Below are 13,180 nucleotides of genomic sequence, written 5' to 3' on the forward strand. Positions count from 1 at the left end.
TGTTATTGATTGTTGAGTCTTGATATGACTTGTGACATAGTGACTTGTGTTCTCTGATATTCATTTATTGATTGTTCCCATTCCTTGTGGTTTGTGGAACGGAAATACATTGTGATGAGAAAGATATTATAAATATGAAAAGGCATATTTGACAGGGAGTGAGGATGTGGCCTAGTTATGGGCTCGTGATCCGAGGTCAGTTCTGGAGCAAGTGGTACGTGGACACCATGGGTGCCCTGCAGGTCATGGCAAATGAATCAAACACTACCATTTAGTATGTGTGTATGGATATGTGATATAGTGGAGATAATTTGTGACTTACATTGTGTTTGGTGATTACATAGGTTGAGTTACTCTTATTGATTTCTACTTGTGTGGATTTACCTTATCCCTGTGTTGGCTGATATTTCGGTGTTGGATGATTTCTGTTGATAGTTCTTGAGATTATGTGTTGTTGTGCCTATCTGTCTATTTTATTAAGTTTGTGATTGTATGCATGATACTAATCTTAGTCGGCCTATGATATCTACTAGTATATAATATTTGTACTGATACTACCTTGCTGCATTCTTTTGAGTGTAGATTGTGATCCAAAGACATCTGTGAGACCTCATATTTAGCGTGAGGCCAGTTCCCGACAGATTCGAGGCCGCCTGAAGATCTTTCTTATTTTAGATGTCTATTTCATTTCAGACATTTATGTTTATTTTAGATAGTTATTTATTATTTAGACAGTTTTTTTTTTAAGCAAAACCAATCAGCTTGATGCTGTTGGATTTTATTAAAAATAAACAAAGATATTTACTGAACAAAATGAAAGAAAGATGAAAAAATCTATACTACTCTATCCTAGGAAATGAAAGTAAAGTCTAAGCCTTGTTTGAACAGCCAAGTGTAACAATGAAGAAGCTGCAAACAAGAACACTCCTTCTTTGGATTGATGCCATTATCAGTCACCTCAAGCTCTCACCAGGTGCTATGGTATCTAATCTCACTGAAAATATTTCAAGAAGAAGTGTGGTATGAAGCTCCTCATGGTTGCTGTCCTTTGCTGTCCAATATCCCTGATCAATCTTACACATGAGGTTATGTTGAATGTTTATAGCTGGATTAGGTAACTAAGGAGATCCTATTAGTAGGATGAACATTTCTGTTAATACGACACACTAACAAGGATAACCTTAGTCATCTAACCAGGACTACAACAATCAGATGAAGCTGTTATCATGAACCTTTACTTCCTTGTGAAACTGAATCTTGTGTCATCACTTGTTGGCATGTATACAGAGATTAGATGCATATGATCAGTCTGGTTCTCTATTTCTGTAGATTTTACTTCTGAAATTAGGCATCATCATCTTATCTGTTATATCCTGCATTTTCGAACGTCGAATTATTTGTAAGCTGAGGTGGGGCCCACACGTCAAGATTTTTTTTGGGACATGTGACAAATTATATGAATCACATATGTGAAGTTAAACACAACTCAAGAAGGACCCTTGGGCCAAATCAAAGTGGAAGCCCTCCAAAAGGACAATTTAAGGAAGCATTTTCGGATGATCTGACTTCCAGGGATAAAAACGGTATTATAAGTTTGGAATTTGGGAAAACGCCCAGAAATAAAAGTTGTAGATAATTGAATTATCTTTCTATCCATAGGTCGTGGGCCCTCATACGATAGTGGGATCAAAAGTTATGACCATTTTACTGAACGAACATCCAGTCAGAAAATTTAACTCTGCGCGATCGCGCCAGAAGGCAGCGCGAACGCGATGACCAATTTTCCAGCTGCTTCTGGCAGCTTCCAAAACGGTTATAAAGAGGGGGAGACCCCCTCATTTTCATCCAAAACCACGAAAAAACTCCCCAAAAATTCCAGAAAACTCTCCAACTTTCCACCACCAAATTTTAGCCCAAACCAGGTATAATTTCCCAATTTCAGTCCGGATAGCGTATAATTTTCACTGCAGAATCGTATGGCGGTGTGTTGTGGCATAAAAATAAGGTGAAAAAGGGAAGATACAACAATATTAAAAGGAGAAAGGTATGAATCTCTTCCTATTTGTGTTAATACTAGTTTATTTACGAAGAAGACGCGATTAAATAATTGTATACTGAGTTAATTACTTATAAAAGTTGGAAAACAGCGTGTGGGCTGTTTTATGGAATATGTTGATATGAAAAAGGATATTATTGATGTTGGTATTATTGTTGTGTTGTTGACTGCTGAATTAAAAATTCGGGCTAGGCATATAAGCAGGGGAGATGCTGCCCAAATTTCTGTAGACAAATAGTGAATTAAAGAATGCTAAAAGTCTTACTATTGACAATTGGTAAATGTGACCATTTGTAGATTTTGAGCGTAACGGGAATTGAATTTGGACAAGCGTAAGACGCAGCTAAGGTATGTAAAGTCTTTCCCTTCATTCTTAGGCATGTTCTGAACATAATAGGCTCGGCCGCGAGCCTTAAATACGACTCCGTTCCTCGGAATTCGATATGGAAATCTACTCCAATTCCTTCAGTAAGATTGAAACCATGTCCTTATAAAATATCTTTAAAGTATGCTTTTGTACGAAACCTTCCTAAATGGAGCCGGAATACTTTCGAATGATTATGGATGACCTCATAAGGTCTTTTATCAGTAATTTATGTATCTTGCCTCGAGTTGGTCCGAGGTGGGCCCACGGAGCCCCGATATCCCGTGAATGATCTAAATTGCCTCATTTCCGTCCGTTTTTCACAGGCAACATCTGAACTATCATTTTGAACATAATATGACTATTTTTATATAAATCTCACAATATGGTTTTGATATCTGAAAATCTGGTTCGGGTTATGATCTGTCGTGCCTCCCTAAGTGACGTGTAGGTGCGTAGTTTGAAAACTATCTGAATACTTTGATTCGATCTGCCAGTTGGCCTATTTTTGTTCCGTTGAATCTGTACGACGATCTGTACGTATGTGGTTTTTCATTAATCAGTTCGTGCATGTGCTATGATTCCTTTCACCGGATCCCGGGCCGGTATGTATATCGTGCGGATGGGCCGCCGAGCCCCATATGTGAATTTCGAAGTATGATATGGCCGGTTTCGGGGTACTGTGGTATATGTCCGTCCCCGGTTACCGAGGATATATTATGAAGTATGATGTGTCCGGGCTCGGGGTGCTGTGTTATCTGTCCGCCCCCGGGTACCGTGGTTATGTTATGATGTATGACGGAGATCGGAGAAGAATTTCTGATATATGTTGTGTTGTGGTGCCAATGGCAGGAGTGGCGACCACATTCCTGTACCCTATATACGATTCTGTCTGTCCGTCTGGATTATCTGTCCGACCGGTTATGATACTGTCTGTCCGTCTGGATTATCTGTCCGACTGGTTATGATTCTGTCTGTCCATCTGGATTATCTGTCCGACTGGTTATGATTCTGTCTGTCCGTCCGGATTATCTGTCCGACTGGTTATGATTCTGTCTGTCCGTCCGGATTATCTGTCCGACTGGCTATGACTCTGTCTGTCCGCCCGGATTGTCTGTCCGACTGGTTATGATTCTGTATGTCCGTATGGATTCCGATTCTGTATGTCCGTATGGATTCCGATTCTGTATGTCCGTATGGATTCCGATTCTGTATATCCGTAGGGATTCTGATTCTGTCTGTCTGGACCATGATTCTGTCCGTCTGTCGGGACTATGACCCTGTCTGTCCGGCTTATGAGCCGGTCTAGTATATTTCTGCGCTTCCGGTCCAGATCATAATTTTGTTTCATATATTTCTGCTTTACATACTCGGTACATTTTTGTACTGACCCCCGGTTCTTCGGGGGCTGCGTTACATGCCCGCAGGTACAAACGTACTCGGTGACACGCCGCCAGTCTAGGGCACAGGTTCTGCTATCTTGAAGAGCTCCTTTTGATTTGGAGCATGTACTTCGGTATATACATCTTCTGGTATCTGTATGTTCTGTATGTATGGAAATTTTGGGTACGGCGGGGCCCTGTCCCGTCATATGATTCTGTATGTATGTTAGAGGCCTGTAGATAGATGTGTGGGTTACGGGTTACATCTGTTCAGGTAGGTACGTACGATTGTATGACGTTATTCGTATGTTAGCCTTATCGGCTTATCTGTAAATTTCTGTATGTTCAAGTATATATATGTTTGCGCGCGTGCCGTATCTGTATCGGCCTACTTCTGTAACATCTGTTTGGAAAAAAAAAATCTGTATGATACGAAATTCGGTTAAGTAGGTATGTACGGGTACCCAGCTAGGGTACCAGTCGCGGCCCACGGGGTTGGGTCGTGACATTATCACTATTGAGAATCTTCTTTGCACCTGTTGGCAACTCAGCAAATGAATGAAAATGAACTGTACCTGCAAAATAAAAAACCAGGTTAGTTAAAAAATCAGCAAGTGCATTGCCTTTCCTAAGGATATGAGCAAACTGCACTTGTCCCTTGTTCCTCCAAAAGTTGATCTTACTAACTTCCATACTGATCTTCCATGGAATCTCCCATATTCCTTGAATAATGTTTATCATGGACAGAGAATCTGATTCAATCATTACAGGCACCAGATCATTTTTAATACAAAACTCAATTCCATCCAATATAGCTACAGATTCTGCTGTGATGTTAGTTGTATCAACTATTCTTCTTGCCCCAACATATATCAGGTTTCCAACCTCATCTCTAATGCAGAAAGCAGCTGAACTCAACCCTGGATTACCCCTAGAGGCCCCATCTGTATTGCACTTGAACCAGCCAGCCTCAGGAAACTTCCATTGCACCATCTTATATCCTATTCTATGACTGTAATCCTCCAAATATTTCACCATGTGAGGCCAATCATGTGGAATATTTCTCAGCCAAGGATATAATGTCTTCACCAGTTGTTGTAGATTATAGTTGATCCCGTTTATCACCTTTATTTTATTCATCTTACCCCCATTCATGATAGTATTTCTTCTCTTCCATAATTGCCAGAATATGAATGCTGGTGCAGCCTGCATAACTGACTTGAGTTTTGTAGGACCTTGCATATACCAGCATTGCACTATTGTCTGATGAATCTGAATCCTTGGAACAATTATCCCCATAGCAGCATTGTAATATTGCCAAATTTCTGCTGCAAATTCACCTGTTAGGAATAGATGTTAAACTGTCTCGTCATGATGAGGGTTCAGACAACATCTACATCTAGATACAATGCTGATATTCATTCTCTTTAGTACATCATCCACTGTTATTTTGAACTTCCACAATCTCCAAAGGAAGAATGATATTTTGAATAGAACTCCTTTGAACCACAATTTTGAAAAGTGAGCTGATGTTTAAGCCTTTTTCCTGAGCAAATTCCAAGCACTCCCTACAGTGAAATCTCCTGTAGTACTAGCCATCCACCAGGCTTTATCTTTCTCCTCTGAATGCTCCACTATACTCAACTCTTGTAGGATATGATCACACACATTACTTAGCAGTTTGTTATGCAATTTCTGTACATCCTAGCCTTCTGCATTCATAAAGTGTGATACTTCTTCAATGCTGGTGTCAATATGAAAATCTGGCGGTATTACCTGTTTGAGTGAACCAAGTTTAGTCCAATTATCTTCCCATACATAAAATGCTCCATTTCTAGGTTCCCACCATATCTGTTGATCCACCTGATCCCTTGCTTCTATCATTCTTTTCCACACTTGTGATCCACCTTTCCACTGCACTTTTGTAGGCTTCTTCTTCTTGCAATATTTATTCCACATGAAGGCTGACCATAATGTATTTGATGTTCTAAATCTCCACCATAATTTGGCAAAAAGGGCCTTAGACACATCTGTTGACACCCAATTTTGGCCCTCCTTTTTGTTTAATTAATTTCACTATGCTTTTCAGTCGTGAAAATTCCCCAATAAATGAGTTTGGAATATTTTCACTAATTACTACACTATTTTTTAGATATTATTTCTCTAAAATTAAGAAAGGTTTCCATCGTTTCTTAAAAATCACCAAACATCATATTATATATATATATATATATATATATATAATTTTAAAAAAAAAGTACTAAACACCATTCTTTACAATTAAATCACTCAAAAATAGTGTTGGTATTCCGATATCAATATTGGCGTTGACATTTTCCTTTAATCCTATTTATTACTATGTTTATCATCTTCTTACTATATTTTTAAAACTTAAATACGTATATTAAACTAATTCTATTATAGTTTATATAGGTATACATTTTGTGGGAATTAATTAGGACCAAGAAGCATATTTTAATTAATTGATTGAAGTAAGAAGGGATGAGAAAATAATTCATCTACCTAAAATTTGGGCCAAATCCTATTCCTACCCTACAAAAATCTGTGGCCCAAAAATGCCCCGGCCCAAACATGCCCCAGCCCAAAATCCACAGACCCGGCCCATACCCACCTAAACTCTTCACTTCAACCAAAAAACCCTAACCCCTTCCCCATTTTCGTCAATTTTTTCTACACAGATCTACACCGAAATCTTCTCCCCTAGCTTAGCCATGTCAGAGGTGCTGTTCACCTCTCTCATCCACGCCCCTTCATCTTCTCTTACACGAAATCAGCCTCAAAAATCTTCAAGTCAGTCGAAAATGTGACGAATCCCAGAGGATCCGGGGATTTGATGGGCAATATCAATTTCTTTTAACCAAAATCATCAATTCTTGTACCCGTTGGTTGTTTCATTTCTTTTTATTTTTTTTCAATCGAACCCTCACCCCATCCTTGGATTATTTTCAAATTTCAAATACCCTCTTATTTTTAGTATAAATACATGGTCTTGGTGACCATCTAAACCAGAGATTCATCTCCCAAAAATCTGAATATAACTACTGCTTTTGTTATGTAGTTTCTCAGTTTTGCTTTCCCATCTCTATTCACTCTCGTGCCTTGCTTTTGTTCAAATACTAAAACTTGGGTGTGGGGTGAAAGTAAGGATTCGTCATCGACTTAGCCTCAGTCGCTGCACCACAACAAGGTAACCTTCGTTAAATATTTGATGTCTCTTGATTCTGTTAAATTCATATTTGTTTGATTAATTGGTGTGTGAAAAGTGTGATTAAAGATTATTTCCAGCTTTCAGTCTTTCGGCTCCATTTTTGTGTTCTCCAGTTGTATGGAATAATAGGAAATTTATCTAAGTCATTAGATAGTAATGTTTCCTTTTCATCTTAGTATTTTCGTTGTTCTCTTTTAGTTCTGTGCATCTCTGTTTTTTGTGTAGATTAAGTTTAAGCCCAAATCTTGTTTGAAGTTGATAATTACTCTCTCTCTTTTACATAAAAGTATCAGGTTTGCTAATGATATATTTCGCGTTCTTTAAAGCCTATTATGTATTAATAACAAGTATAGCTTGAATGGGACTATATTTTAAGGGTTAATCACTATTCATCTCTAATCTGAAATGAGATTGAGCATGATCGACATATCACTTTCCGGTTTTAATATCCGATTAAAAATGAGTCGTTGCTTTCAAATTTTGTTCATAATGGTAGATGTATGTTTAATAGTCGAGGTTTGACCAGGCTGGGGATTTAAAGGTTTGAAAGGGCTGCCGCGAATAGGTGTTTATTTTTTCCAAATCTGTCTCTCTTTTCTTTTTTTTTTTTTTTTAAAAAAGGATCTCTCTTAAATCACATCTCTAGATTAAGTTTTGATACTGAACTTATCTTAAAATGATTTTGACGTACTTCCGAGCTTCTGATTCGTTTCATTGAACCAAGGTTTTTTTTTTTAGAACTAATCTTTAGCAATGTAGATATGGAGTAGTTAGTTTACTGTTTTTTTCTTGTTCGATAAGCCGGTGTCTAAACTCTTTTAAAGAATTCTCTACTGTAAAAGATTAGTGAATCTGTCATAACTTAAGATCTATTAGAATCACATTTTCTTGAAATCTTTTTTCCCTTTTTCAGAACTATTAAAGATTAACTGGTAAACCTGGAAATCCTTGATAATAGAACTAGTTCAATTACACCTTTAGTTTTGAATTCTTCTATGAAAAGATAGTTAGTTGTCGTCATGTAACATTTAAATTCCTGTCTTACATAGGTTCTGTTTTTTTTCCCCTTTAAAACAGTTACGAGTTAATTACTTTAAATGTTCTAGGAAGAATGCTAGTTGTTGGTTCAGGTGGGAGTTGATCATTTCTTTTAGTATGATTTTTAAATTTGAGGCATGACCAGCGAATAGTGGTATTTAACGAACTAAAGAGAAGTGAGAATGCCAAATTTCTTCTTCGAGGCTTAAACCTGTTTTTCTTGGTGGCTTCAAATGATAGAGCATGACATTGGCAGCGACTTAGAGATCATATCTATAGGTCTAAATAGCCTATGTTCAATCTGAAACAGGACCCTTTTGTTCACATTTGTACAAGTCAATAACTAGGATCATTTTTTTTAGTTGGTTCAGATCTTTTATGATGATGTCATGAAGTTATGAAGTTTGTTAATGCTCATGTGCAGTGGGTATTTTCAAATCTCCCAGGATATTTATTATATAAAAACAAATGCTTGAAGAAGTGTCCTTCCTTTACATCTTAGAAAAATAAAAGCACTTCCTTGTGAGAGTATTTTCTTTACTTCTAACTATGCCTGTTAACCGGTTCCAAAACCGGAACCGCCTAACCGCTTCCGGTTTACCGGTTTTAAAGTCCAAACCGGAACCGGTCCGGTTTGGATTGCTTAAATTTTTTTTTTTTTGTTTTTTGTATTATATATATATATATATATATATATATATATATATATATATATATATATATATATATATATTATAGTATGTATTTGCATATTGTAGCTATATTTTCATATGTTATACAACTTTATAATTAAAGTTTAAATATTTACTGACTAACAGCCTAACAGCAAGTCAGCAATACAGAATAGTGCTTTTCGTATACATATATATGTATAACTTACATATACTTATATATATGTATAACTTAATATATATATACTAAATATATGTATAACTTAATATATATACTATATATACTTATATATATGTACTATATACTCTATATACTTATATATACTAAATATGTATAACTTAATATATATACTATATATACTTATATATATGTACTATATACTATATATACTTACTTATATACTATATATACTATATATACTATTTTTTCTTTATATACTATATATACTTATATATGTTTAAGTATACTATATAACTTAATATACTTATAAGTATATTCTTAGTATATTTTAGGTATATTCATAACTTAATAAAAGTAAAAATATGAACACAAGTAAATAGAAGAAAACTCAATGAGCCATATATTTTATTCATTCTTGGATAACATTTATTTGCAAGTTGTATTTTTTTTAACTTGCAAATAATACATGAGTTATACAAAAATAGTACAATAATAAAATCACCAATTTTGAACCATTTCGTTAATTTCCCCCACATCATATTCGTTCATGGAAATATCTTCAAAGTCTTCCATTTGGTCCGGTCCACTAGCTATCAAATCTTCAATTTCTTCCTCTTCGCCTTGCTCCGCTTCTGAGTTTTGGTTGCGTCGCTCCGATCTAATCCAATCTCGAATGCACACTAGTACTTGCAAGCTAAAGCCGGATAATGAATGTCTATGGTCTCCAATTTGCTGTCTTCCTTGGCTAAATGCGCTCTCCGAAGCCACGGTTGATACTTGAACCGTAAGGATATCTCGAGCCATTCTTGAAAGTACCGGATAGCTTGCCTTGTACTTCTTCCACCATGCTAAGACGTCCACCTCATCCAGTTGGCTGATATCCACATTTGGCTGCATCAAATAAAAGTTAAATTCATCAAAGTTTGCAGTAGAAGAAGAAGAAGTTGGCTGTGAATGTAAAACTTTTAAACCCGACAAGCCCTTTTTGCTACTCTGAGAAGTAGTAGGGCGTGGAGCAACGGGTGTAGCACGTTCTTCCAAACTAGAATAATGAGTAAAAACTCTTCTAAACTCATCATCAATAGCGAGATCGGCTTCAGCTAAAGATAGTTGAACTCCCTCTTCAATTTCTAAAAATGTATAAATTTGACTAACCAAATTTTTAGTATAAGACACTTTTAAACAAGGATTTAAAAGGGAACCCAATATAAATAAAGTTGGGATGGGAAAAAAATACTTCTTAAATTTGATTATCATTTCAAAAATAGCCACTTGATAATCGGGTTTATATTTATACTCTTGTAAAACTCTAGCTATTTCCGCTAAGTAGGCTAAAATTCCGGTTACCGTGGGATAAAATTGTCTAGAAAAAGCAAGAGTTGCATTATAAAATTTTTCTAAGAGTTCAATACATTCTTTAACATCTTCCCAATGCCTAAAAGTTAACCAATCCTCACTATCAGTATTATATTTGTTGTGAACTTGTTGTATGGGAATCCTATACTCATATGCTTGTTGTAGCATAATGTAAGTGTAGTTCCACCTAGTCTCAATTTCTACTTGAATTTTCCTAGGTCTAAGGTTATTTTCCACACAAGCATTCTTAAAATCTCTAATTCTTCCCCTATTAGCATTACAAAAAAGAAACGCAACAGCATTTCTAACTTTTTGAACAGAATCATCAAAATGCACAAGACCATCTTTAACAATTAAATTTAAAATGTGACAACTACATCTTACATGAAAAATATTTCTTAGAGGAGGGTTTATTTCTCTTTTTAAAAGACCAATTGCCTTTGTATTATTAGAAGCATTATCTAAAGCAATACAAAGTGTCTTTCTATAAATGTTAAAAAATCTCATTATAGTAGACATTGAATAGGCTAAAAATTTTCCATCGTGACGACCTTTTCCTTTGTCATATAAAAAAGCTATAATTTTTTTTTGCATAACCCAGTTGTCATCAACCCAATGACATGTAATAGCAAAAAAATCTAAATGGTTAATACTAAGACCCAAATCAGCGGTAAGACAAACATTACAATTTAAAGAATTAAATACATGGCGCAAATAAAATCTATATTTTTTAAACAAATCTATAACATCGGCTCTACAAGTACTTCTAGGAATACCCTCAAATAACGGGTTATAACAACGTTGAATGTAAGTAACAAATCCCAAACCCGAGGGAAAGGAAAATGGTAAACAATCATAAGCTACTATTTTAGCTATTTATACGCGTTCTTTTTTCTTGTCATACTTAAAATTTCTACCGGTTCGTGGGTCTATCGTCATTTGAATCCCCCCACATTTGAACCCGTTTGTTCTCCCCAAATATCCATATGTTTGGTTCTCATATGACCATTTAGTGTACCCGTTCCACCATCCTTACCAGTTCATTGCTTAAAACTAAATACTTGTCCACATAGGGTACACGTAGCTGTTTGGTTTTCCCTATTCTTAGTCATAAATTTCCAAACTTTAGCTGTTGGCTTACGAGTTCTAGTCTTGTGTATGTGATTGTGCAGGACATGTATCTCCTATGGGATTTTCGGGGGGTTGTGTTTCATCATCATCATCATCATCATCATCATCATCTAAGTCTTCATTAAAAGTGTCGGTAAAATGTTGTTGCATTGCCTCATGACCTAAAAGTGGATTATTTCCACCAACATCAATACCTAAATTAGGTGTTTCTTCCACAAATGTTTTCTCATTAAGCGCACTCCTAACAGTACGACTACTACTACCGGCACTACGTCTTAATTTCTATGACATTATTAAATAGAATTAATTTAAATCACAATCAAATAAATTACAACAAATGAAATTGCTAGAATTAAATTGCGAAAATTAAATTGCGAAAAATAAATTGCTAGAATTAAATTGCGAAAAATAAAGATAGAGTTAGAACGAAGGTACCAAATTGCCGGATTAATTTCCAACAAAGTGAAGGCAGCTAGAATTGCGAATCTACCAAAGCTACTTCGGATTATTGCAGAATCACCAACTCCACCAACAATATTATAATTGCAAAATTAATAATTGAAAGTTGAAACTATAATAAGACTTTGTGGCTAATTATTGCAAAGTAACTATAATTGAGAGATTGAGATTTGAGAGAAAGATGAAGAAGAGTGAATTGATGTGCATCAAAATGAAAATGAAGAAGGGTTTATATAGGGATGGGGATGGGTTAAAGTGTTAAAAAAAAAAATTTGGGGGCCAAAAATTAAAAAACTGACCGTTTGGCAACGGCCATTTTTGCAAATGGACCGTTGCCAACGGTCCATTAAGCCCAACGACTCTTTCGTTTTTTTTTTTTTTTTAATTTTTACCGGTTAAACTGGTTTAACCGGTCCGGTTCCGGTTTCCAAAATATTGGAACCGGACCGGTAAACCATTACACGGTTAACCGGTTCCGGTTAACCGGTTCTACCGGTTCCGGTTTAACCGGTCCGGTTACCGGTTAAAACCGGTAAGGCCAAACCGGTTGCCACGTTTACTTCTAACTAGTACTTTCCTTCCTGTCATAATTTTTTTTTGACTCTAATTCTTACTATAACCAGATACTATATGAAATGAACATGTTAGCTTAGTTTGATCCTATACATAGATTCTATCTACATGATATTTGTGAAGATTTATTAAAGTATATAGTTATATAGATTTTTCTAGCTTATTTATTTTAGTTTGAATGTCGCTTTGGAAATACAGATTCGACTAAATCCATAACTGGCTGCAAAAATATATTTCTGTACCAAGAATATAACCCACAAATACTACGTTCTCTCTTTGTGCCTAATTCGAATGTCATTATTTTGGTGCATAACCTCGCTGCATAAGCTCATTGCATTCTATGACATACATAGCCGTATTTTTGTCTATCATGGGGAAATAGTTTTTTTTTTCCTTTCTGCTTTCAGTTCCTTTAAGTGGAAATCTGAAAATATTGGTCCTTGTATAAGTATTGATGGCATCATTAGAAAATAATTGAACCACTCTGTCTATAAGATGATATTTTTTCTTTATTTATGAAATCTGATCTTTGGGACTGATTCTGATTTAGTTAAAGATGGAAGTGTTTAAACATTGTTAAAGCGACAAGTTTAAGTGTCTATCGTGATGTTTTTGAGTATTGATAAAGTAATCTGATTAAGCATCCATAATATATGTGGAAATCATAAAACAGTTTCCGTTTTACATTCCTCATCGAATTTACATTCCTCATCCAAAAACGTCTTTGATTATGTTTAAGT

The sequence above is a fragment of the Lycium barbarum genome, chromosome 2, assembly GCF_019175385.1.
Source record: "Lycium barbarum isolate Lr01 chromosome 2, ASM1917538v2, whole genome shotgun sequence".
NCBI lineage: Eukaryota > Viridiplantae > Streptophyta > Magnoliopsida > Solanales > Solanaceae > Lycium > Lycium barbarum.